Below are 23,982 nucleotides of genomic sequence, written 5' to 3'. Positions count from 1 at the left end.
CAGTTTTAAGAATCTGCAGTGAGAAAAATACAGATGTCATGTTGAGACAGGGCTGGGCTCCAGTCTAGACTTTGTCATTGCTGACTTTGTGACCCTCAGAAGTCCCTGAGCTTCACTAGCATAGTTAGCAAAGAGGAGAGAGCTGTTCCTCCTACTCGGGATTGCCATGAGTATAAAGCACAGCACTTAGTGTACAGCAGACATGAAAACCCAGCATCCTCTTCTCTCTCCCTCTCCCTCAAGGCCATTCTGTTACTTCAGCCCAGGTTTAGAACTATTGGCTGGGACTTTTCCATTAAAATGAAATAAGCACACTCCATTCTCCTTAGTCAATGGAACCTTTGCTTGGCTGATGTTGTTCTTTCCTTTCCCTTAACAGTTCCTTTTTCTCTCTAACTGAGATAGGAAAGGCAGGCATGAAAACGCTTTGCTCAACCCGAGCTGGCAATTGGACCAAGATCAGAATCCTAGGCCCAGATGTGTTCTGTTGATCAGACATCAGCATGCGCCCTTGTCTGCTGACTGACGGGGGGCCCCCCTGCCCTCCCTCCAGGCCCCACACACATACACGCCATGTTCACAAAGCCTGCCAACCCTGGAGTCTATCTGGACAACGACTTTCGTGTCTCCCAGAAAGTCACATTCAGTTTCTAGTCAGCCAATAAAGTGAAAATCATCTATAATCAAAATTAGCCTTGAGAATCCCTTACAGTGTTCACCAGGTACTCAACAGCAGTGTCTCACGCAAGCCCAGTGCAGTCACCTCTTCCTCCTGCTGCGAACCGGGGCACCACCTCTTTGTTGGACCACCAGGTCAAGAAAGCCGGCTCGTGCTTTTCCTGCAGAGGCGTGACAGACATTTCTCGTCTCTAAACACTCAAATCAGGAACAGACACCAGTAGAGATGTCAGCTAACCCATCAGCCTCCCACCTCACTCTCACCTGGCGCATGTGCCCATTGAGAATCAATCATCGGCACTGTTCACATAGATCGTTATTTTTCCTTTTCTTAGTCTTGTTTTTCTTTCAGTATTTTGTCTGTTTGCCTAACTGGCCTCACTTATGTGAAATGATCACACAATCACATTCTAAATTAAGGTTTATTTTGTATTGACTCTTCGTTAAAAATTCATGACTAATGGATGGATTAATTTTTCAAAGTGAAAAAGATTACCAAACAAAACTGGTTATGTCAGCCCTGAGGCCTTAATGAAAGACACTGGAAATGGCAGGAGCACCCACAAATGATGTTCTGGCCAGGACGGAGAGTATGGCGCCCTGAGGAAAAGGGGAGAGAGCAGGGAGCAGGCTGGATGGAAAATTGTGAAATGGAAAGCTTCAGTGAGTGCAGAAAGGCACGCTTCATAACTTTTCCTCCCAGAACTTCGTGGCAGATCGACAACATAGAAACCTCAGTTTTTATCTTCTATCCACAGTGAGCAGGACAGTCCCAAGGTTCCTTGAATTACATTTGCCACCAGTCCCACTACGAGCTGGGCTCTTTGACCCAGGGGCTGGAAAAACCAAGATAAGAAGGCCACTCTCCCAGTCCACAGGACACCCACAACTGAACAGAGGAAAGCAGGTAAGGGAACAATAAATGCACCAAATGCTGTGGATCTAACATGACACACTTGGATGGAAAGCAAACGAGGGGTTCTTGGGAGAGGATGGCCATTGGCATTACAGGGACAGAGACACGGTAGGGTCTGCACTCCCCAGACCAATGGAGGAGTGAGGTGGGCATCCCAGAGGGACGGCAGAGTCTAACAAATAAACAAGGTTAGCCATTGGGAATTTTCACTATCTTAAAAGCAATTCTTTAAATAAGTAAGCAATACTTCCACTTTGTGCTGGTTAGTGGCTGAACAAAAGCTGAAGCAGAAACCAAACTCCCGTGAAATCAATAATAAAGCATTACACGATGAATCATACTTCATATCGCCTCACCTGAGAATTTGGAATAAAAGAGTCCATTCACAGAAAAACCTCTACACCCCGTCACTACATTATTGCCTTTTGGCAACACTCTTTCCAGATCCATTTTCTAGTGATAATAAATTGAGCTTATTTTAGGTCTGTTTCTGAAGACTTAATTTACTCTCGTGATTAGATTCACATACTGATGTTGTTCTTTCCACAGGATCAGAAAACATGACCCCATGGCTGGGGAGCTCAACTGGAAGGAGTGTCATCCCCATACACTAAGGCTGTGGATTCAGTCCCCAGTCAGGGCACATACATGAAGCCACCCATGAATGTACAAATAAGTGGAAACAAATCAAAGCTTCCCTCTCTTCTCTCCCTCCCTCCCTCTCCCTCCCTCCCTCTCTCTCTCTCTCTCTCTTCTCCTCTCTAAAATCAACCAATAAAAAAATTATTAAAGAAAGGAAACATGAACCCAGGAACTCAATGCCACAACACTCACCATCTTTTAAGAAAACCCAAAGTGTGATTTTTCTGTGTGAATGCATCTTCTTTATGAAATCGATTCCCATTTTGTGAAATAATGGTAAAAGTCAAATAAAAACCTCTGGCTAAGGGTACAGGTTCACCCTGATAGAGTTACTATACATATATCATGTTTATATCACAAAGCATGCCTGAAAGGAGGTAGAAGCTCAGCAGGGGAGTGCGCTACCACTCGCAAATCATGACAGACACCCATGAACAGACCAAGCGTATGGGATGTCAATAAATCACTGACTAACACTGATGAGCAAAGCAGAAGCAGGCTGTACAACACTGCACTGATTCAAGAAACTTCATACATGAATTAATCCTCAGGAGAGAGATACACATGGCCATTCCGTACCTGGCATATAAACTCTAAGAATAGCAACAGAAGGCATTTTGGTCATGTCACATTTGGAGACCTGGAGTGAGGATGATGTACCTCCTTAGTAAGTAGGAGACAGCCTGGTAGGCTACCACAACGAAATAAATTAGAAACCAATAAACCTCGAGAGGAAGGACACAAATTCTGGTTTACCACATCCCAGACAGGTAATCCAATCCAAATCCCCTCCGATCTCTGAACTTCAGTTTTTAAATCTGTCAAATGCCAGTGACACTACAGGGCTTGTGAGCTTGAAGTGAGGATTAAAGGAAATGACCAATAAAAGGTACACGGGACATGAGTGGTAAGTACTCAGAGAAGGCTGGTACTACTTCTCTTGCCTTGTACGAATTGGTTATCCAGTGACTTCTTAGAATGTTTGCTCTTTCTAAATGAATAGTATACGATCTTTGAAGGAAGAGACCTCTCTTTTATTTTTGTTTTTTAAGCTGGATTTTTACACCCCATGGTATGTTATATAATGCTGAAAACGTAGTGGTGGTGATTTTCCTCAGTTAGCAAGGCTCTAGCCCCAGGGATGAATCTTTACAACCCTGTTTTTGTGTGTTTGCTTATTTGTTTGTTTGTTTGTTTGTTTGTGGCCAATGGCTGACCGGCCATGGACATGTGGATGAGTTCTAGCCAAGGGGAGGAAGGTCGTCTGCTGGGCAGAGGGTGGATTCTCATTCAGTGGATCATCAGGAGTCCAGCGACTCATAATTCTTAAGTGCTACAGACAGTCATGATGCCCAGCTGGGACTGAGAATAACTTCGCTAGACCAACGACTCTCAAGCATCTTCAACCACTGCCCACTTTGCTCATTCTATACCCCGTCCACTCCTTCCTATTTGGGCAGTTCCAGCCATTCACAGGCAGGCTGTGTTCTGGGAGCTTTGTTACTGAATGGCAACTAGACTTTCTGGTGGCACTAATTAGACCTCGGCCTACAGTCTATGGGAACATGCCAATTTAAGTTCAGGAAAACCCTTAGTAACTCACTGAACAGGTTATTCTAGCAATGCTTACTTATATGTAGAAACTGATATTTTTATGGGATCGCTTGTCATTTATCAAGGCAAGAACTTGCACGTCTATCTCAGTTCATAATCCATCAGGAAGACTATACTTTGAGAGGACTGTATTTTGAGCATCACTGCTCTAGAACACAATCATGGTGTATTAAATCCATTATGCCCATTTATGAAAGATGTGAAAAAGGATATGGTCTCAGCTTTAATTATCACCAAGAGAAAAATCAAGTCCTAACAGATACATCCACTCCCCTTCCCCCTCCCAATAGGGAGGCACCTTCAGGCAATGTTTTTCACAAATACTTGTATCATCTTTAGCTTTCTCCTCATTCCCTGTTTCTCCCAATTCTTACCTAATTAGTTCAGAAAATTTTATATCACTATCTTCCCTGTGCAAGGCAAAAAAAGAAAATTCCAAATAATGTGAACACAAGTAATTATAGCTATGTCAAAACTGTGTTTTCTGGCCCTGGCTGGTGTGGCTCAGTGGATTGAGCACCAACCTGTGAACCAAAGGGCTGCCGGTTCAATTCCCAGTCAGGGTGCACGCCTGGGTTGCAGTCCAGGTCAGGTCCCCAGTAGGGGGTGCACAAGAGGCAACCACACACTGATGTTTCTCTTCCTCTCTCCCTTCTCCTCTGTCTAAAATAAACAAATAAAATCTTTTTTGAAAAGTGTGTTTTCTGGTGTAATCATACATAATAAAGTACCAGTGTCATTATCTTCTAAACTCTAGAGAGCCACGAATCCCTTTGAGAATCTCTGTGAGAGACTTTATTTGACCCCATTCAGTGCCTCAAATTAAACATGCTTTTCCTCAACACCAGCATTCACGACAAAAAAACAAACCAAACCAAAACACAACTGTATTTTAAATTCAATGTTGGGTTCTGTTTTATTTCATTGCCAGATACGCAAAGTTTGTTTTTTCTAAGTTTTTTGGAGAGGTACACTAATTTGGTTTCATTTTATGTTAAACTGATGACTGTGGACTGGCTTGGGAAGATATTTTTACACTTAATTACTAAGTCATCTATCATTTTGGAGTATAACCCCTCAGTAGGTTGGCAACTCCTACTTGTATAGGAATGCCAAAACCTTCTTTTCTTACTTAAAAAAACATCATTAACAGCAATAATAAGAAAAGAAAAACATAAAACAGTATGTCCAAGACATCCTACCTTAAATTTTATGTTTTAAATGTAGACATAGTTGTTAAATATCTTTATAGATGAAAACTATGTTAATACTTCTAGACTCATGTTAAGGCTCACTTATGCACATCTGCCTGACACTCTGAATGAGCTAACAGCTCCATCAAGTAGCAATGCAAAACAAACCGAGGTTGGTAAAAACTGAAAACCATGTCCTTATCAAAGCAATCTGACTTAAACAAAAGGGTTAAGACTTAACAAAAGGGTTCATGTGCAGGGAGTCTTAGAGCCCTAAAGACGGAGAGGGCCAAATGTGCCCTTGAACTGTCCCATTGTCTTAGCTGTTCAAACTCCAGCACAGACCATGGAGAGAGTGACAATATCAGAGGTTATGGTGACAGAGGCAGAGATACACACATACAGTCCCCCAGGAAATGGGCCAGCATCTCCACTCCACAGATCACAGCGGAGCTTCCCTTAGACGTCTCACAGTGACGGGGAGTGCCAGCTGTCCATAAGCAGTCAGCACCATGGTGGAGCATCCTGATTATGAGGACGTTCTCAGCCACGGTCGCCACATTGTGGTTCCACTGTGGTCAGACAGGGCAACTGGAACTAGACAGGTAACACCTGCTCCTTTTCTTACACTATGACCTTTCAAACAATTAAAAGCTGCCTCAGTGACTCCCAATTGAAACAGGAAAAAGAAGGATCCGCCAGGGTGAGAACTGGTTCAAGGTCCCCAAGGTAGTTAATGGCAGATCCACGACTGGAAACTAAGTATTCTGGCTCCGGCCCCGAGGCACTCCCAGAACCTCCACACAATCCCATCGAATTCTTCAGCTAACGTCTGGGCACCACATGGGTTCAGGGCAGGGCCCATCTGACCATCCTTAGTTAGATGTGCAGCCACGAAAGGGATTTGAACATATGGGCTACGGGTGTGTCTGTGTGTGCCACCCAGGAGTACTAGATACATTTGGGTATGTCTGTCCCGCTCAACATGTGCCCCCTTCTTCTAGAAGTTACCCACCTCCAGAAGAGTGACCTCTGGAGCCATTTTGGAACAATATGACCCTGGCTCTGCCACACCTGATTTGAAGGGAGTCTCTGTGATATGGCCAGTAAACTTAAAACCTGTGGGGTAGCCATACTTGATCGACTGCATGCACTGGGAAAGCAGAGGAAGTGAGGGGAAGAAAGAGATATGGGGGAGAAGGAGGGAGGGAGGGAGAAAGATGGAAGGGAAAACTGGAAAGGGAAGTGAGATGGATGGATGAAGAAGATGAGCAGGGAGATGAAGGAGAAAAAGGATTCTAGTGACTATCTGCTTCCCAGCTTTGAGGCTGTCCTTGGGCCCAGTCACATTTCTGTCTCTGCTTCTGTAAGACACCCCCGCATCCTCCTAACAACCCTCCCTTTCTTCTCTGAGCTTGTTCAATCTGGTCTCCATTCCTTAGAACCCCAGGCTTTGAACTAATACATTTCTTATGGAACATGCAATGATGAGTCTGGTATTATTTTACCCTTCAAATCTGGTTAGCTGCATGGGCAGAGGATAAATAAGAGAAGGGCACCCAGGTCTAGAAGGAAAAACATTAACTTATGAAAAACTATTTTTTCATTAAAAAAAAATAATAAAATGCCTTTGGCCCCAACACGCCTATTATATGCAATGGAATCTGAGGCATTTTATTTTTTGACCCAGGAAGATCAGCTTACAAAGGTACTCAACAGAATGGGCCCCACCCCCCAAGGTGGAGTAATGACCGGGGGAGGAGATGAATGAAGATAAAGCAGGGCTGCAGGTCTTGGGCAGGTGCCAAGAGTCCTTTCCTAGTCAGTGAACACAGGGAAGCATCATGACCAGTTCGCTGGGGTTATAGAACACCCTACAGCCATTCCAGAATATCTTTTCTGGTAGGTTATGAAGTTCTCAATGTCAAGGACCCTGCCTTTTCATCACCACATCCCCACCACCTATCCCAGCATCCAGCGTGGACTAGGTACTTCATATTTGTTGAATGAATGCATGAATGGGTGGATGCACAGCCATCTTGGAGAGGTTCCTCAAGGACGTGGATGGATCCCAGGAGCTCAGTTACAAAGGTTCTACGGTGAGGGGGAGGCCCATTCATCTTCCCAGGTTCTGTGAATGTCCGTTCATTTAGCTATTCCAGGAATATAGTTCAGCACCTACTCTACAGACCAAGATGTCAGGAGGCCCCTGCTCTGGGTTGTGCCAAGTCCCACCTAGCATCTCACCAGGTGGCCACCTCCACTGGCAGTGATAGGAATTGGAAGTGTTGTCCGTGCCTGGTGCAGTGACAGGGGAGCACTTTAAAAATAATTTGAAATTGAGAAGAGTGCAATAGACTGACTTCTTAGACTGAAATCAGGATGCTGCATTGTGTCTAAGAGTTCCTGGGGGTAGTTGGGAGCTTAGCCGGGACAAGCTTCAGGCAGCAAACAAGTCAATGAATTCCAGGCTGCTGCATTAACGGAACTGTCCAGGCAGCTCCCATGGCTGTCCCCTGATAGGATATCACAGTAATGAAAACCAGGTCTACGAAGCCACTGGTATATGCTGTGCAAACTGCTGTTCAGAGGAAAAGACCAGATCTACTTTCTCTAGTCACTCCACGAATTCCCCAAAGACAACAACTGAAGGAGACTTGCAGTGGCCCGTGCTTCCCATGTCTTGAGCACAAGATCTGCTCCAAAGCCAAAATTCAAAAACTAAAGAAGCAGCTAGTATGGCCAGCATCTTTGCTGAGTCCTTTCAATCAACTGTGTGGAGCTAGTGGTACCTTGAATAAAAAATATAGGAGTAAAATAGCATATGTCTTTAAGGTCCCAGGAAATTTTGAGATTGGTTAGCCCTTAGGGATTTCACTGCCCTCACCCAGGGGCCTTGAGCTAACAGTGGACAGAAGAGGGGTTGAGGCCGAGCCCTAAACTATCACAATCCACCAACACACTGGACTGCGGTGACAATGTCCCACCTCCGGAGCACCCCAGACAGACCTGTACGAGGAGATTTTTCCCTCCTCTGTCCTTTGAAAAAGTCTTCAGATTGAAAGGTCTGATGAGAGTGAAAATTCAGGTTCCCTTTGAAACTTTCATCATGTCAGTTTGTTTATCCCCAGGCAGTGTGAAATAACTTTTAAAATGTAGATTCCAAAGAGGTTTAAATTGGATTAAATTCTTTAATTACACAAGTATATATGAACACAGGTTTGATATTTAAAAATTCTGGTAATACAGAAAAGACCAAACTTCCTTCTCTCTACCCTCTATAAAATCCAAAGCCATTTATTTATGTACTTACAAAAAGTATGTGTGTATATATATAGATATTTTCATGTTAGTCCATCTAGATCTACTTTACTATTTAGACCACAGAACATATCCTTTTATCCTATTGAATTGTTCCATTTTTTTATTATTGCAAACAATGCAATAATAAACTTTCTAATCCATGTTTCTGTGGGCATATGCTCTAACTTAAATTTTAATATTTTTATTTTAAAAGGCTTATTTTATCCTGGTGATTTGTGGTTGCACAATGTCAAACCAATAAGGACAGTTTATCCCAACTCAGAGTGGCTGATCTCGACATATACAGCGCTATGGAAAATGAAAAAAGCACACTTCCCTCAGCTAAACATACACAACACACACACACAGACACACATAATCCGTCTGTGTGTGTGTCCAAACCACGGGGAGGTTGGCAGAGTTCCATGACGGGCGTGGGCGCTACCCCTGAAATGAGTATTACCAGAGCATCCTGTTCATCTGAGGAGGCTGGAAGACATGAATGGAGGTGCAAGTTCAGATTAACCAACTCGAAATCGCATTTCCTAACCTGAGAACCTAGAAAAATGTCCTTGCTCTTCCAAAGCCTCCTTCCCCCACAAACAGCTAACGAGACTTTATGGAAACTTGGCAAGTGCTTCTGGAATCAATTGGAGTCTTTCAACTTCATTGCTTTTTCCTCATTTCTCATCTGGATTATACAAATGCGAAAGCCTTTTTGAGATTTCCTTTCAGGTAAAATTTTAAAGGTATTAGGTCTTGAAAAAATTTAATTCCAACTGAATAACTTGGAATTAAACGATGTTGGACTTAATATTACAGTCCAATGTCAATTTACCATTTATTTACAGTACTCTTAAATAATTTCTCCTGTAAAATGCCCTGCAGGAGTTTTTACCATTGGAGGGAAGCAGTCAAATGTTTCAGTATTGCTAATGCATCTGTCCCACTCATGTCTAAAACAAAATGCAATTATTCTGAATTTGGGACTCTGCAAAAAATCTTTCTGACAGACAGACGCCCTCCTAAGTAATTCTTACTTTCTCTCCCTGACTGGTCACTAACATGAATTTGTGAACTAAATGATCATTTCTATGACACTTGGATGTGCCAAGTGCATTATTGAATTTAGACTTCTCTGTAGTAGTTGGAAGGAGAAAATATGTGTCATAGAGAACATAAAAAGCTCATATTCAAATACACAATAGGACAAACGTATACAGCCTATTAAAAAGCATAATATGTCTGTTGAAGTAAACAACTGAACTAAGTTTGAACGATGCTACCAGGCCTGTCGCCGCAGGTGTTTACCAGTACCTAAGCCTTATTTTTTGAAAGTGAGATGATGGCCCGGCTGGTGTGGCTCAGTGGGTTGAGTGCTGGCCTGCTAACCAAAGGGCCACTGGTTCGACTCCCATTCCTGGTTGGGGCACACGCCTGGGTTGTAAGCCAGGTCCCCAGTGGGGGACGCACAAGAGGCAACCACACAATGATGTTTCTCTCCCTTTCTCCTTCCCCTCCCCTCAGTCTCAAAATAAATAAATAAAATCTTTAAAAAAGAGAGAAGTTAAAAAAAAGTAAGATGATATAAAGTGTCAAAACCATACGTGCCTTAGCATTCTTGGGGTTTCTCTGAACAGGGCTATAAATTTAGGAGGTGGTGTGATTGGTCAAAAGTTTCCATATTTTCTGACCTTTTAATTAAATACAGATACAGAAAACACCATAAAAATCAATGTTTAGTTAAATGAGTTCCCAGTTAAAAATAAACAGAACTGGCCAACCACTTCCAGAAGCCTCTCTGCGTGCCTTATCTCAACCCCTCGCTAATGTCAACCCCTCTCGCTTTACCCACAAATAACCACAACCTCAGTGTCCATATTGTTAATCCCCATAGCTCACACAGTTGTAAGATAGATACTGGGGCTCAGAGTCATTATTTGCACCATTAAAATACTGTGTAGTAAATTAAAATTTCTGAAATGATTGTTTATACCTTCCTATTTTACTTCCATCCACATTTAATGAATACATCCACTAGTGTATTTGTTAGTATCGTGCCTCTTTCCAAAAAAAAAAAAAAATTTTTTTTAATGTGTTGGGTGGAACACATGCTAAGAAATTGGCTCCACTAGGCGGCACTGCATTCTTTGATGTTCTCCAGTAGCTGGGAAGACAGAATTTAATGCAGCTGGGGAATCAATGCATTTCTGTGAATGAAGTTACATATGAACACATGGGAAACCCACTGAATGACTTCTTTACCTTGCTACACATCACAAACAAGATCCCCTGTCTTAAAGTCCATACCCGAAGGTGCCCAGAAGTCCTGGTGACTGGCAGACTCAGCAAGAGTGAACGTGCATTTCAACAACTACTTTTCCACTAACGACCTAAGTCCGTGAAATCGAGGGAGGGGGGCCAAGAACATTTGGATCAGACAAAAGGGCCCTGTTTCCAAGCTTAAATGAAATGCAGCTGCTTTACAGCTGTGCTACCTTCCCTACTGTAAGTCAAGTCACAAAACAGAATGAAACTTTCAGTGGTCACCTCCATGATTTTCAGGAATTCTGAGCGCCCCCATGGGCCCTGAGGTGATCAATTATTTGCTTTCTGGATTCCACTCTTTGACCCGTACACACATTACCACTCATCACAGGGGCAAATTTCCACTGTAAAATTACATGGTATCATATGCATATCATCTTCTATCATCTACTTTTACCCCAGTGTTTGTTGTTTGATTTTGTTTTTCAGATTAAAACAACATCTGAGGAACAGAACTATGAATTCTTTAGTTCTAGAGGTTTGAGGGGGGGTTCTTAGATTAAATTTACTGTGGTGTGTGTGTGTGTGTGTGTGTGTGTGTGTGTGTGTATGATTTACAGCTACTTACATTTCTCTGGTCCTGTAATTCTCCACATAACAGGCAGGCCTGGGTGCCAAGCATGCATTAGAGACAGCAGGACATCATGGGGCATTTCTAATTCAAAGCTGGCCCCAGATCAGACCAAAAGGCCAGCAACTGTGCCCAAGCATCGACCAAAAGTGTCAGCTAGAATGTCCTCACATTTTACGTGTCCACTGATGCCTACATTTTAAACTTAGAGTTACAAAATTAGCTTGATTGATCAAATGTGTTTTGTGGCTCATGTCATTTTATTCCTCTCATTTTTTTTTGTGCCTGAGATTTACTCCTTAAAATGCAAACTCTCTGATTTGGAAAATTCAATGGAGGTAAATAGATCTCTTTTTTAAAAAAAAGCTGAGAATGGAAAAGACTGCTTCCCATAGCTTTCTTTCTTTTTCTTTTTCAAGTGCTGGTACCACCTGCAGGCAAACTGGCAGCTGTCAAATCAGCTTCAGACCCAGTGAACAGTACAGAATAGTTTTTAAATATGGGCTTTCAAACCAAACTGTATCAGGACCAGGAAGCAGGCTTGGCAGTTTTTTTACTCCTTAATGTTGCTTCCAGGCCGTGACTCCTCTGTGTTCCTGGAAAAAGTCATGCTTGCTCCCTTGTTCTATCCACCCTCATCTCCGTCACCAACTGATCCGGTCACTTCCTCACACCCACTGATGACTTCATGCCTGGGCTCACAGGATCCATATCACATCCCACCACCATCCTGGGTGACCTCAGGGTGTGTGTGCGTGACTCATCCCACCGTTATTCCCACAGTTCCTTGACAATCTTAGATGACCTTGATCTCCCCTCTCCTCAACCACCGTTACCCAGGGTGAAATGTTCAAGTCCAAAGGCCCAGATTCCAGCCACTCCCACTCACCCTTCCAACTCTCACTGGCTTGTCCTCACCATACCTGCTCTTGAATCTTTTCAAGCCCTCTCACCTCCAGCTTCCTTCATTTTCTCCCCACCCATCATAGCAATCCTGTCTTCCCCTTCACCTCTTTTCGGGTAAGACCATGTGAACTATCATTGCTAACTACTGTCTTCCTGTATTCTCAATGACCTTGCCTCCTCATGCTTTTGTTACACTCACCTAGCAAAGTCCCAAATCAGAGTTAACCACCGTGCTGATTTCCAAAGACTAAACACCCATGTAGGGTGCCATACCCTGCTGGAGAAAAATCATACCACCGTGCAGGAGAATGCCATTACAAATCTACAGTGTTCGACCTTAGGTGGGCTCTCAGTGCTGTCCAGGAATCTTTGCACATGCTGTCTATCAACTCTCTAGCTTCAAGAGAAGATACTTCCCCCCAGCACAAGCCCATGTTCATCGTAAGAGCTCAAGATAATATTTTCTGTTTGTACATAAAAAGCTAATAACTGGAACCTAATCAACAAAAGAAAAAAGCAAATAAAATATAACCAGAGACATTGAAATTAAGAACAATCTAATAATAGCCAGAGGGGAGAGGGGAGGGGACAGTGGGGAGAGGGTTTTCAGGAACAACTATAAAGGACACAGGGACAAAACCAAGGGGAGGGCGGAAGCAAGGGAGGGAGGTGGGTTTGGCTGGGGTCAGGGGGAGAAGTGGAGAGAAAATGCAGACAACTGTAATTGAACGACAATAAAGTAATTAAAATAAAATAAAATGAACATATTTTTTAAGATTTTTAAATTTATTTTTAGAGAGGGAGGGGAGGGAGATAGAGAGAGAGAGAGAAACATCAATGTGCTGTTGCTGGGGGTCATGGCCTGCAACCCAGGCATGTGCCCTGACTGGGAATCGAACCTGCAACACTTTGATTCGCAGCCTGCGCTCAATCCACTGAGCTACGCCAGCCAGGGCAAAATGAACATATATTAAAAAAAAAACCCTAATACCAGTGTCTTGCGTTACAGCACCTCCAGGCCTCTCATCAACATCATGCCATCAATTACCCTTCCATTCGTCTGTAGGGTTCACCTCTTTCTCTATTTTCAACTAGCTCTTTCACTTCTTTAAAAAAAATCCAGATAAATCCTATGCCTTCTCTAGTTAGTCTCATTTCTTCTTCTCCTTCTCCTTTTTCTTCTTCTTTATTGCAACCACACTACTTGGGGAGAAAAAGGCTTCATTAAATACCCCACTTCGTCTCAGCTCAGCTCCTCACCCCACCACTCTATCTAACCAAGCTTTTCTCATTCCACCAGCGGCCTTCCAGTTGGAACATTCAGTTGTGTCATTTCCAGAAATTGTGTTACTGCCTGTCAGCAGCGTTCAACATCAAGCATCACTATCTTCTTCTTGGAAAGTTCTTTCATCCTCACCCACCCCAAATGTGCATTTACGTACATGTATGCATTTGCACTCATACATACATGTGGGAAAGTATAGCAGCGCGATGGAACCACGCAGACATTAGTCGATGGTACAAGTAGGTCCTATTGGGGAACTGGGAGCTTTCAGATGTCACCACCAAGGACAATGCAAATTCCTACTGCATCTCAGGGATGAGAGCCAGGGAGTGAGTCAGTCTGGGTATAGTTTTTACCCAAACCCATGAGTCAAATATGGGGTCAAAATCAACAGCAAGGCACTCAGAGAGTGAGAATGATAAGGTTGGCACAAGAGCAGGTGGAAAACCAGGGAGGAAGATCCTGGGGACCATGACAAACCATCTTGTGCTGACCATGGCTGAGTATTACCTGTTGGGTTACACTGCTTTGTAGGCCTGACATAGGACAGGTGACAAGAGTTTGTCTCCAGGTTCTTCCCGGGAGTTTGTGGGCCTCTTGGAAAATCCGGGATGCCCTGGATTAGCTCCCATAGCCCCTGGGGGCCATTCTGATTGGCCTCATGCCCTATAATGCACACAGAACAGCCATCCATGTCTCTGCATCAGGACCAGCTCTCTGAGGCTCCCAGGTCAGGGCCCATAACAAGCCCACTTTTCATACCATTTTTTATCCCTACCTCCTTAAAGGGAGGCAGGAAACGGGAAAACTGCTGACCTCACAGCATGAGGCATTAAAAAGCAGCAGCTTCAGCAATGAGCTGAGCATTTACTAAGAGAAGAACAATGCAATCAGACGCTGTTATGGATTGCTGGCAACTGGGACTGAAATCTGACCATTTATTTATTCTATAGATGTGAGCTACACATCTCACCCCCAATTCATTAGGGCAAGCTGAGAGATAGGCAATCTTTTAATGCTGCGAAGATCTCTTAGCTCTTGACAAATCAAACCTCAGCAGACACACGGTGGTTTTTCTTTCACTTCCTGTGGGAACATTTCTGGCGAAATCTGGGTCAGTGATGGTCTACCACTGCATTTACAGCAATGACCAATTTCTAACTTGGCTTTATCTGATCTGCTCTGGAAAACATTTTCAGCTGCTATGGGCAGGCCTGTTAAATTGTGCAGACCTGCAATCATTTTTTAAAAATCTCTCAACCATCAAAGATTTGATCTGGTCTGCTGAGTCTGTGCTGACCTCACTTCGTTCTGCAAGGCCAGGCCTCTGGACCCCAACCGGCCACTGAGGCCTTCCAGCTGTGTCTTGTACTGCATCTGCCCAAGTACTTCCATATCTCCTCTCTCCTGCTACTGAAGGAACGCAATGGCCACTTCCTTACCGAGGATGAGGAAACTCAGACAGGGGAAGATCTTGTGACAAGACCTTGATGCTGCTGCATTACAATCAGCACTCGGGCCCGGTAGCGCCACCCCACTTCATGAAATTAACACGCCATATGGTCATGCCCCAGGCAAGAATAAAGTCGGTGAGGGCCAAGAGGAATACCCGTGGTTGCCTTCCAACGTGTCCTGATTTATGTTAAACACGGACAGTAAAGCCATGGGCAAATAAACATGGATTTTGTCACGGGTGAAGCAAATGGTGTGCTGGTATTCAGGCCTTCCATCTGCACTGGGGAGAGAGAGCAGATGTTCCCTGTCAGCCCCTCCTTGCTTCCTCTGCCCTCTGCCTTCCCCACATTCTGCAGCTGGATCCGGCAGCGTCCCAACCCTCAGGCTCACGTCCTACCCAATGCCTGAGCCAGCGCGGGCCGTGGAGGGAAGAGTGTCCAAAACTAAGAGGCTCACCCAGGGTCTTCCCTTTTGTCTGGATTACCTTGGCTGCCTATTCGTTTCCGTAAATAATCCTGGCCCCCATCCAGACTTGATGGAGACCCAAGCCATAGCTCCTCTGGAGTTCTGTCTAGGACACTGCCTGCTACGCTGCTCCCTTTCTCAGATGGGCACCCTCATTGCCTCGCTATCCTCAACTCTTAACGGTTCTCTTTTCCCAGGTCAGACAGATTCTGACTCCAGTTGGCCAGCTGCCCCCTCCCCTGTTGGCAGTCCCTGCCCCTCTGACCAGACACTCCATTGATTGCCAGTTACTTTATTGTAGCCAAGACTGTTGCTCCCTTGGCCAGTGGGCACCAGCTGCATATTCAGATTCAGCCTTTGGGGCTGGGTCAGTTACCCCTAGTTCACATGTGGCTTTCACTCAGATCCCTCCTAGTCAACCAGTTGCATTTGGGACTTATCCATAATGCCTTACATCTAGTTTCTTCCAGATATACCATGACTTGCTTTAAGAAAATTACAATACAAACAGCAATGGCAGCAAATGATTTTGACTATCATCTGGAATGCTTCCTATGTAAAAATTGACTACAGGCTTTTAAAACATGGGAACTTTCCAACACGTGTTGGAAATGATTTAATTTACATAAAAGTCCAGTTTATAAAAACATAATACTCTTTGTATACTGTTTTGATCCTACCACCCTTTTACTGCCCAATACCCACCTCATGCCCCCATGTCCCTCTTTGGCCAGGTTTTAGATTCCATGATCAATAACTACAATCACGTTCTTCCAAAAACCCAGATCAGATGAAATCCAACACTTTGCCTGTTTGTACCTGCACATATTCCATTGAAAATGCTGGAGAGAAACACATAACCATGCTTTTTTTCTCAGTTCGTGACCTCAAATCACAGGGGGACCTTGAAGGGATCCAGAAATCTGACTGTAATTACTCTTGAACTGTCCTTGAACTCCCAGCACTTCTCCCCGCTTCCTCACTGCCAGCAGAGCATCTTGCTTCCCACTTTGCAGAGCAAACAGAAACACGGAGAAGGGGTCGCCTGCACGCTGCCATCACAAGGCTCCAGCCTACTCACGGGTCCCAGAGGCTCTGCTGTCACTCTCGTGTCAGGATAATCCATCCGTGCCCTCAGCGACATCCTCACTCTCCAACTCGATACCCTTCTCGCCATTGTCTCCTCTTTCACCTGCCTCGTCGACTCTTCCCAGTCTCTGGATCATTCTCAACAGCACTCAAACACGCTCTAGTACCTCTAAAAGCAGCCTCCTTGGAGGCCACATTAGCCTTCATCTATGCCTTCCTTTCTCCTTTTCCCTTTAGAACAGAATTCCTTGCAAGAGTCAACACTCCTGCCATCTTTCATCCCTTTTGTCTTATTCTCATGAAAATCCAACCCATTCAATGTTTACTTCCACCTTCCCACCGATACAGCTCCGGTCCAGGGCACCAGTAACCTCCACACTGCTGAATCCAAAGGTCAATCCTCAGGCCTCAAATTTCTTGACATATCAGCAACACCGGCCAAAGATGATCACCCACCCCCACTTTCTTAAACTCCAGGTCACCGCTTCTCCTAGTTCTCTGCCGAACTCGTTTCTCACCCTTTCTTTGTTTCACTGACTGGCTCCTCATTATCTCTCCCAAGAGTCCAGAGCTCTATCCTCGGACCTTTCCTCTGTTTACCTTCATCCTCTTGGTGATCTCACCCAACCGCCTGGCATGAAACACCATGCGAATGTTGACGAGTCCCATCTTTATGCCACCAGCTCAGACCTCCCTGTTGAACTCCAGACTCATACATCGAACTGTCCACTGGAAACTTCCACTCAGGTCGCAAGTAGGCACCTCTAATTTAACATTTCAAAGACTGAGGTTTTGTTTCCCCTCCATAACAGATCTTCCCAGTCATCTCCATTCTGTTAAAGTGAAACTCCGCCCTACTAGTTTTATAAGCCAAAACCCATGAAGCATCCTTGACTTTTTTCTTTCTCTCATGTTCCACTTCTAGTCAACAAGAACTCCCTTGAGCTGCACCATAAAAATATATCCATCATTCACCACCTCCACTGCTACTATGTTGGTCCAAGTAGGTTTCATCTGTTTCTTGAATTACCATAATATCCTCCCAACTGGCTCCCTGCTTCTACCCTTGCCCCCCTCCTAAGTTGTTTCATCAAAGCAGCTAGTGTATTCCTTTTAAAAGGGCAGTGTGTTCTAAACCTTCCAGCGGATTCTCATCTCACTAAAATAAAAGGCAAAGTCCGTACCCCAGTATATAGATGCCTTTGGAATCAACCTGGGCCATTACTTCTTTGATCACAGCTCCTACCACTCTCCTTCACCCACTCTATTCTGGCCACATCAGCCTTCCTGCTGCCTCTTGAACACACCAAGTATGCTCTCAACTCAGGGCCAGTGCCCTTGCTGTGCCTTCTGCCAGGAGTGCGCTTCCCCCTGCCATCTGCATGGCTTACTCCTTTTTTTTGTTTGTTTTTTGTTACAACTCAAACATCGTCTTATTAGAAAGGCTTTCTCTGACCATCCTATAATGGTATACCCACTCCCTAGCCCCTGCACTACAAATCAACACAGCACATATTCACCTGTCTACTTGTAAATTGTCCCCTCTGCTCCATGAAGTCAGAGGCTGTGCCGTATTTACTGTGACAACCTCAGCACCCATAAATGCGTCTACCACATAGGAGACGTTCTAACCACAGGCCCACAGCCCAGGCATGTGCTCTGGCTGGGAATCAAACCAGTGACCCTTTGGTTCAAGGGCCAGCACTCAATCCACTGAGCCACACCAGCCAGGGCCTTATTTTATAATTGAGCAATGCCAAAGATAGAGTCCACATCACTCTCCATGTGAGGAACATGTGCATTTTGTTGGCACAAAAGGGGAAGACTGTGGCATCAGGAAAAATACTAAAATCGTATTAACATAGTTAAGAGAAAACGGTGTATAACTTTGGATGGGTCTGGTTTAGAGGCCTGGTCACGGCTGGCCTAGAACCCAAGGCAGAGCTCTCCCATGGCACTGGAGCCAGGAGCCCAGGTTGTGAGTCCTGCCGTCTCAGGCCATTACTCTGCCCAGCTACCTTTCAGGTAATTACATACTGATCTGAAGTAACATTGGAGCAGGACTCTACCACACAGCTAATACCCTAGGTGCCTGGGGAAGCGTGTCAGCAAATGAACCATAATTTTAAAATCGAGGAGATGTATAGATGTTAGAGGTCACCTAGGTGCACTTCATCAGATGCATAAATTACCTCTTCCGCCTAAGTACCAAGGATCTGTTTAGTCTCTGCATCCTGGGATAGGTTGCTCACCATTCCATGAAGTAGTTAGTTCCAAATTGGACCAGCTCTAAATGCCGAGGAATTTGTCCTCATCTTGTGTTCACAGTTGCCTCCCTGAAATTGATACCCACCACTCTGGGTTTTGATGCTACTTTCACGGCTGGTTGTACATGCATGTCTCCAGTGCCAGATTAGATGGTCGTAAATGGTTGTAAATGGAGCACAGGCTGTTAAATCCTGCCACTTTCCAGGTAGGCAATCAAACTACAATTCTGAAAACAAACAAACGACTACCCTTGACATGGTGATTCTAATTCTGGTCACTTCATTCTAAGAAACCCCCTTTCCTCCAGTTACAGAAGCTGCAAAGCAATCAATTCACCTCCTCAGACTTTTTTGAGAAGGGCGATCACATGACTCAGTCTGCAGGAGGTGTAACTTCTGGTTCTGTGGCTTGAGTATAGCAGTGTTTCTAAGAGAGGCAAGACATCAAGAGCTCCTTTTGTCCTCAGTGAGCGGTCCCCTTATCCCAAGGGCCTCCACAATTGTCTCAATTTCTTCTTCCATGAAACTAAAAAACTCCATAAGCTACCCTTTTCAGGTTTCCTGGTACTCACAGCTGAATGTACTCCTAATGAACGATTATATAACCAACTAAAATTATATTTCAGAAGACTTTGTAACAGCATAAGGAAATGTTCATGAAAAGGTTGAATGAAAAATCTCAAAGTAAAATGTATATGGAGTAAATATAATTACGATAAAATCTATGCAAAGAGACCCCACCCCAAGATTTGTTTAACCTTGAGATTACAGGCATTTTTTCTTTTAAAATGTTAATATATTCATGGAGTGTCAGGTTCCATGCTGAGCACTTCTAGATTATTTCATTCTTTTCACTTTCTTGTACATCTCACATTTTGTGTAGAATGAAAAAATACTTAAGGAAATTAAAAATCCTTTGTCTTGGAAAGTCTAAAGAAAAAAATCTACCTTCTCCCCACCACCCCGAAATTAGCCAAGTATGTTTTGGGTAAAATCGACAGAAGTAAACTTTGCCAGTCCTCTTTGCTTTACTAACATTACCATTTGGATTTGTCAGCTACCTAGGAAAATGTGGACTAGAAATAATGAAAGACAGACAGGAAATTGCCCTGGCCAGGTGGCTCAGTTGGTTAGAGTGTCATCCTGATACACCAATATTAGCGGGTTCATTGCAGGTTCTAGCTCCCATCAGGACACATACAAGGAGCCACCAATGAATGCATAAATAAGTGAAACAACACAGGGATCTTTCTCTCTCTCTCCCTCCCCCTTAAAATCAATCAATAAAAATAAAATAAAATACTCTCTCCCTCAGCACTGTCTATGGAGGTGGCAGCCATCTCTTACTCGGCACCATGGCTGCCCTCAGACCCCACAGAAACCCAAGATTGCCAAAAAGAGGACCAAGAAGTTCATCCGGCATCAGTTAGACCGATATGCCAAATTAAGCGGAACTGGTGGAAACCCAGAGGTATTGACAATAGGATGCACAGAAGATTCAAGGGCCAGATACTGATGCCCAACATTGGTTACGGGAGCAACAAGAAAACAAAGCACATGCTGCCCAGTGATTGGCACAGAAGGGGAAGTCCATGGCATCATGAAAAACAATAGAGTCATGTTAACAGGTAGTTAAGAAAAAATGGTGTGTGACTTTGGATGGGGCTGGTTTAGAGGCCAGGTAATGGCCGGCCTACTTCCTGGTCCACAATGTCAAGGAGCTTGAAGTGCGGCTGACGTGAAACGAATCTCACTGTGCTGAGATGGCTCACACCTCCTCAAAGAACCACAAAGCCATCGCGGGAAGAGCAGCCCAACTGGCCATCCAAGTCACCAATCCCAATGGCAGGCTACGCAGCAAAGAAAACGAGTAGACAGATTGTGTACACACTGTATTTGTGTTAATGAAACCTTAAAATTCTGCCAAAAATAAAAAAAAAGTAAAATAAAAGACTGGCAGGAAATTGACAAATTAACCTCAACTACAGAAAACTTTAAATGATAACTGCTTGATTTCATTGCTACCACATAAATAATAATTGTTCAGAAGTGAGGGGGAAGCAACCGAGTTCTATGATTTCAGCATTAGAATGGTAGGCTGCTATCGGGCATATAAACATTATTTTCAAGGAAGAAGCTCTTGAAATGCAGAGCCATTCAAATCCAAACTGATATTATGGCTTGGAGTTAATTAACTGAACTCCACTTGTGTGTAAACTGAATTTTAAAATATAACCCAAATATGTAGATGGCACTATTTCTGACCCACAGTGATGCCACGCTAACTATCTCATTTCCTTGATTCCATGGTCCGTTTCAAGAAAGAAACTGCGGGAGGTGGTGATGCATTTTCTCCAGTGATGTGGTGACATAGACATAACACCACCCAGGCAGGTGAAGATTTCTGCTTAACTCAGGCTAAAGCAGGAAACTTGGCTCCATCCTTCAGCCCCCCGGGGAAACAATCCAAGTGGTTTTGGCAACAGCAATGCCCACAACTCAGCCATCCAATTCAGCTGTCAGAGCGAGGCTGGGAGTTGTCTTTCTCTGGAGGTGCCTGGGGAAAGGTGGGGCTTCAAGGGTGGCCGCCAGCAAAGCTGTTATATGACTGTCTTTGATTTTCTTTGGATTCCGAGGGCCTGGGCTGGGACACATCCAAGGGACTTCCAAGCACCAAAGAGTATATTTATGGTCACTGCCTTCGTTTAGAGATCCCTTAACCTCATTTACTTCCTTAACTCCCAAGGAGCACATATCCATCAAATGCAGACACTGAAAATTCCAAGCCACTGTCTCCACTTCCTCTTCCCACCATGTCTGCCATGGGAGGGAGGAGTAGGGTGAAGGATGGGGCATCGAACCCGTGGTCCTAGCTCCCTCATGTTGGCGCTAGGTTGCTTTTATACTTCCCGTACCTTTCCCATGCAGCTCACAGACACACCTCGGCACCCTAGCCAAGTTGAGGCAATGAGACAGCTACATGGGATGTGTCCAGTTGCAGAGATTTGCGAAACTCTCCAGGTCTCTAATCCCTGCTTGGCGAATCATCGGCATTTCAGGAGATGAGTTAAAATCATCTCCAAGGTAGCCGAAGCCCTGACCCTGAACCCCAGGCCTATGGCTGAGGTCCTGCACCCCACTGACAGGCCTCCAGCAGCTGCTGACTTGAGCTTGCTTTTTTTCTTTTTTAAAGTAGAGCAAAAAGATTTTACTTGTATTAAATGTTCCCTGTGTTGGCAATCCATATGTGCTACCCCTCCCTTTCATCCATTTCTACTTTGCGACCCCCATGGTACCTCAATTATCTGGAATCTTGAAGAAATCATGGTAGTCTCCACATTTCTAAGCAGTACTTTTGCATTACTGTTTCTTGATGTTCAGTTTTAGATCTTGACCGTGGACTTCCTCCTAGGTAGACTGCTATCTCATCCTGCCGCATGGCTGGACCCTCTGCCTCCCTTTGCCCCATTCTGGAGCTTCCCTTCCCCTTTCTCTTGTCTGAGCTTGCTTTTGGGGAGCTCCTTTCTCCCGTTGGGCTTGCCTGCTGAGCTGGCTTCTTCCCAGCAATGGACGCATGCCTGTCCCCCAGAGTCTGCCCCATGATCTTGCTTCCTTGGCCTGCCCACCACATCCCCCACCCCACCTCACCAGCCTGCTGTACTTAATCAGACTGGGCTACCGGAAAATTTACTGCTCCAGAAGGCCTGAGGTCTCAAGGTTCATTCTCCATCTCTGACTCATCACCATCACAGAGACCGACACATAAGCCAATTGTCCGTGTCAAGGCTTTGGGTCCTAAAATGTCATCCTTTCCTCCGAGGCAGTTAGGATCCCCTAGTAAAGAATACAGAGTCTGTACTGACTGCAAAAGGAGACTGTATTAGAGGCTCTATGTTTTACAAGTGTATAGGAAATAAAAGATTATAAATAGATCTGTAGAAATTGTCAACAACCAAAAATTCTCCAGACTTAAAGATTCCATTTTGAGCAAATACAAAGATAAAAACTAAGGTGACAGATGAGCTTTATCTCCAGTCCTAGTACTACCCAGGTGATCACAGCAGCTACCTACAGCACTGTATTAAGAAGGATTCCCGAGGCCCAATCTGACCTGAGCAGGAAAAAATTCAGAGATGAATCAGTGATTCAGAGGACCAAAGAGTGGCAGCACACAAGCCATTTATTTGCCAGACTGGGGTGGTAATTTGCATGGGTTTTAGAGCTGGACCTGAGTTCAAATCTGACCTCAACTACCTGGTCCTAGGCTAGTGTTTAACCCCCTTAAATTAACATTTCTAACCTATTAAAATAGTGACAATACCATATTGCTAACAGAGTATCAGTGTTTCCATTACATTTTTGCAAAGCATTTACCATGATGTGTACTATATATTAAATGCCCAATAAACAGGAAATCTTAAGATATTAGTTCTTTAGCTCTAAATCCAGTTCTCAAATGGAAAGGCCCTGGAATATGCTCGGCTGACTCAAAGGTTTGTTTACGTTGGTTCCTACCCTCTTTTCAAATCAATAAACCTCGAGCTGGCGTGTAGGAGGCTCTGAGTAACACCCAGTTGATAAACACAGCATTTTTGCCCAGCAATCTCTTCACCAATAGCACATTCTGCAGAGTCAGGCAATGGGGATTCTGAGTAGTTCCAGACCAAATTCTCAGCCTTCTCTAAAAATAAGCTCACAGACTGAGTCACCCCTTTATTCCCAGGCTCCTCTGAAAGTTGAACAGGATATCACAATGTCCAGAAATAGCCCTCACATTCCAACCCCAAACTGGCTTCCATTAGCTCTAAGGTTTTCAGCTGAAGTTGGTTAAGACTCTTCTGGGTTTCAGTATAAAGAGATGATCTTAGCGATCTTAAAGGCTGATGTTGACCCCTGCAGAGAAGGACCAAAGAGGCCACCTCCAAAGCCTTTAGGAATGTACCAGCACTGGCAGTGATGGGACCTTGGGTGGGCAGTCAGGGACCTGAAGCGGGTCCCTGCCTCATCTTTCCACCAGAGCAATCTCTGATAAATCATGGTCTTCAGTGGCTCCTGTCACCCATTGGGACCACGGCCCAGCATACCTGGCCTTCTGTGACCCAGCACCCCGACTCTTCTACCCTCATTTCCCAGCATGCTTCAGCAACATCCAACTCCTTGTCAGGCCTTTTGACACTGCTCTGTGCCTTCACACAGCCGTGTGCCTTTGCCTCTGGCCACCTCCTCAGCTTTAGGCTACTTTTTGACCCCTTGGGGAGGGTGGGAGGGCC

At 44.5% G+C, this 23,982-nt stretch overlaps 1 protein-coding gene and 1 pseudogene across 7 annotated transcripts in view; one reads left to right on the top strand and one right to left on the bottom strand.

Moving 5' to 3' along the window:
• Positions 1–23,982, bottom strand: part of PALM2AKAP2 (PALM2 and AKAP2 fusion) — a 307,871-nt gene that overhangs the window by 262,561 nt on the left and 21,328 nt on the right. The window lies entirely within an intron of this gene.
• On the top strand, positions 20,041–20,586 carry LOC123819756 (annotated as a pseudogene).

This window comes from Phyllostomus hastatus, unplaced genomic scaffold (genome assembly GCF_019186645.2).
Source record: "Phyllostomus hastatus isolate PE091 unplaced genomic scaffold, TTU_PhHast_1.1 phas_contig_34, whole genome shotgun sequence".
Lineage (NCBI taxonomy): Eukaryota > Metazoa > Chordata > Mammalia > Chiroptera > Phyllostomidae > Phyllostomus > Phyllostomus hastatus.
The sequence above is the reverse complement of the archived record's forward strand: the minus strand, read 5'-3'. Positions and strand labels throughout refer to the sequence as shown.